Below are 3,878 nucleotides of genomic sequence, written 5' to 3' on the forward strand. Positions count from 1 at the left end.
TCTGACATAACAACCTTTGGATACTATGGGTGAATCCGAGTTTCCATACTACTAAGCTGTGAGCCACTCTACCGGGATATTTCCCATTATTTGTTTTTACAGTTACAAAACACAATATATGCACGGCCTAACAACGCGTCGAGCTGGAATCCGTACTTGAGTACTTGCGGATAATTCTGGATAATGCAAATAAATTTATTTTAATGTGTGAATGTTAAAAAAATGTCACGATCATGCCCATAATGAATGGACTTGATTGTCCCCACCCACACATCCCTCATGGACAATAGTGATCCCTTTCTCTAATTATCAGCAGTTAATAATAATAACATGTATCGTGTCGTAGTGTACGTAGAGCCACAGAATACCGAAAAAAGGTTCTTGTCGATCAGATTCGTGACCGATCGTGTTAAGAAGGCTTTTGTTTTCTGACCCTATAAAGTATATAAAGCGAGCACAAGAATTATTTGTACACTTTGAAATTTAAACTTATTTTATTAATAAGTCAACAAATATTATAGGTTTTCAAATTTAGAATTTTCCATAATGAAGATTTACATTTCTGAAAATTATTAACAAGTGTAACATATTAAGGTTTCATCTTAAAAATAGCATAAAAAATGAAATGAAAATGGCACTTTTTAAAAGGCACAAAAACTATTTGGATACTTCATTAAATTAAGGAAAATGTTAGTAAATTTTCTTTTATTTACAGTTTTAATATTTTGTGGATCCTTAGCATCACTAACTGCTTGTAAACGTCGACACATGCTTTTTACCAAATTATTCATCTCATTAGGGCTGATATTATCCCATTCAGCCTGCAGAGCAATTTTTAGTGTTGCTTTTGATGAAATAATAAATAAACTTATACATTTTATTATCGATGAACACCATTATGTGGACCAAGCTTTGCTTGTAAGCTGCAGACCGCAAAGAATTTATTGTTGGCTGACATTTGTTTACACTCTATAAAAGAGTTAAGTGAGTAAATTATGTATTTTACGTGACGGCTGGCTGTACGTCCGTGGCAGGGGTGAAGCCGGCTGGCTATGCGTCCGTGGCGGAAGGCCGGTAGACTGTGGTTGCAGCTAGTGGTCTTAGCCGCAATGGATGTAGAAAGTGGCCGGTTGGCCGTGGCATCAACGGCTGGCTGTACGTCCGTGGCAGGGGTGAAGCCGGCTGGCTATATGGCCGTGGCGGGGGGTCGGTAGACTGTGGTTGCAGCTAGTGGTCTTAGCCGCAATGGACGTAGAAGGTGGCCGGTTGGCCCGTGGCATCAACTGTAAAAATATGTCGATTAGGTTGAGAGGGTAACTGCCCTCTTTTCACCCGCTGGCCTTGAGACTCAGACGGGGTATAGAATTAATAAATTGATAACGGCGATAGCCGGAGTTCAGTTAGCGAGATTTTGCTCTTTATTTGTTGGGGATACAAAGTGAACTGAACTTAATTTGACAAAAAGTAAAACGTATGACCGGACGCTCGTGGCACCTTCGCTGACCAAGCGCAAAATTGCTAAAGTCGTACGTTCGCTGGCCACCAATAGCACAAAGGTGCACTGTGCTGGCTCAGCTTCTAGGACACCATAAGGGTGGAACCATATTAGGGTGGTCATAAGTGAGAAATATAGGTATAATATAAAAAGATTATTGAGTGATATATAAAGCTGATATATAGCTTATGCTGGGAGCTGGTTGTTAACTACTCCTCCCTTAAGTTTGCCGCCGTCCTCGGTGATTACCAATTCGTCGATGGCCTTCTGCAACTTGAAAGATGTTCGCTTCCGACTCCAGCGTTGTTGCAATAGGATCAAGCCGCACAATGTGAGGCTTACTGCGACTCCTACGGCAAACCAAATTTTCGGAGATCCCCCGGCCGACACGTCGTCTCTAAGCTCCTGCATAAGGCGCAGGTTGTGTTCGTTCATCCGCTGCAGTAGCGGAAGGCTTAGTATGTATTCGTGCCCCGTGATATTGAGTAGGGGTGAGGCCGCAATCCCTGGACTCTTATAAACCGAGTTGTTGAGGTTTAGGCAGACAGAGTCGCTTATGATCGCTCTCCTTTCGAAGGTGATGAGATGGGCCCCTTAAATGGTGGTAGTGGGCCCGTCGTCAATGACAACCCTCGATCGTTCTTCGTTGACAATTATTACCCCGTCATCTACGACTGTATGGGGTTCCAGGTTGCTAGGACGGGAGCTGCAGGCAGCAGCCCCGCCTGCGTGCAGTTGACGGGCGCAGTTGTCGTGGGTGGCCCTCTTGCAGAAAGTGGCCAAGTTGGTGGAGGAGCAGTCGGAGACCGCTGGGATCTCGTCATCACATTCCGCTACTGTGTTGACCTCCAGTTGCAGTATGGTGTGGTAGTGTGCGACCGGGAAGAGCAGGATCTTCTTACAAATAAGCTTAACCTTAGGATATTGTTCTACAATATGAATGACAAAGTTAGATTGGAAAATTTTAATTTTGGAAACACCCATGAGACTAACTATGTGGACCTCAGTAAGCTGCTCATCAAAGATAGCCTTTAGGTCGTTATGATTGAATATACTGGGACTTATAATGTTATTTTTAGCGAGGGTAATGGTGAGCATACAATTTTGGATTTCTGAGATTAGCATCCTGTTTCTGGTGAGGAGTCTTTCGAACAAATGACCTGAGTCAACAAGCCCTCCCTTTTTCTCCTTGAGGATCCTATTAACTGTGTCTGTGAGTAAATTAATATGTTTCTGTGTTTCTGTGTTTATAACGACCTGTCTATTATTAGCCTCAATGAGCGATGCCTGATTATTATTAATCCTACCAAGATCATCCACCTGAGTCAACAAGCCCGCCCTTTTTCTCCTTGGGGATAATATTAACTGTGTCTGTGAGTGAATTAATATGTTTCTGTGTTTCTGTGTTTATAACGACCTGTCTATTATTAGCCTCAATGAGCGATGCCTGATTATTATTAATCCTACTAAGATCATCCGCGTCGGGCGTACCCGCCACGACCTTAAAGACTAAGCCCAAAAAATCAAGGCTCCTGGCCATCCTGTGGTGTATCTTGAGCTCATCCAAAATATTTTGGGCATGTTCGATGTCAACTTCCAGCAGCTTCCTCATGTGGGATTGTCGAAACAGTTCAAGCATTCTGAAATTTGTCGAGTGCCTAACTAGGCCATACTGTTCCCATACTAAAACAGTCCGTCTTATATTTCGCATGCGAGAAGTCGGTGATCCGAGCACTTGCGGTGGACAGCAGTACGATGGATATTACGGCAAGCCTGTGGAAATTATAGCAAGTGTTGAGTGTTAAGATAAGGGCGAATGTGGCAGGTAAAATGCCTCCTGTTGTTACGTAGGTGTACTTTTTCACCAACCTCGAAGACTCGGTTCTGTCTGGAAGGACTAATTCTGTCCAGGTTAGACTGTTTTGCTTTGTCAATGTTGGCTTTAATTGCCAGTTTGATCTTGTCGCTGTTGACGTGGATGACCTCCACTGGCCTAAACTACGTGACCGAATGGAGCGACCTATTGTATTCTATAGAAGACCGTAATATCAGTTCCACAGTATCCTCTATTTTTTAATCGATTTTGAGGCATCTGGCGATTTCTGCCAGGGTACTATGAAATCTTTCTACTTGACCATTGGAGCTTCTGTGTAACGGTGGCGCATTGACAACATCGATGCTGTATTGGTTTTTCAGCAATAATGTGATTGTTTCGGAGTTGAAAGAGGCCTCGTTGTCGCAGTATATGGTTCTAATATTTGGGTAGAAATTTACCAACTGGAGAATAGGAGCTCATAAATCTATTATTGCCCTAGAAACTAGGGGTTGTACGATAGCAAATTTAGACAATTTGTCAATACAGGCTAAGATGATTTTTTTGTCA

At 42.7% G+C, this 3,878-nt stretch overlaps 1 long non-coding RNA gene across 1 annotated transcript; it reads left to right on the plus strand.

Moving 5' to 3' along the window:
- Positions 1 to 2,526: 2,526 nt before the first annotated feature.
- Positions 2,527 to 3,267, plus strand: LOC139354040 (uncharacterized). Its single transcript, XR_011605138.1, has 3 exons — positions 2,527 to 2,708; positions 2,767 to 2,868; positions 2,927 to 3,267. It is a non-coding gene; the product is annotated as an uncharacterized lncRNA (long non-coding RNA).
- Positions 3,268 to 3,878: the final 611 nt, after the last annotated feature.

Source organism: Drosophila suzukii, assembly GCF_043229965.1.
Source record: "Drosophila suzukii chromosome 2 unlocalized genomic scaffold, CBGP_Dsuzu_IsoJpt1.0 scf_2c, whole genome shotgun sequence".
Classification (NCBI taxonomy): Eukaryota; Metazoa; Arthropoda; class Insecta; order Diptera; family Drosophilidae; genus Drosophila; species Drosophila suzukii.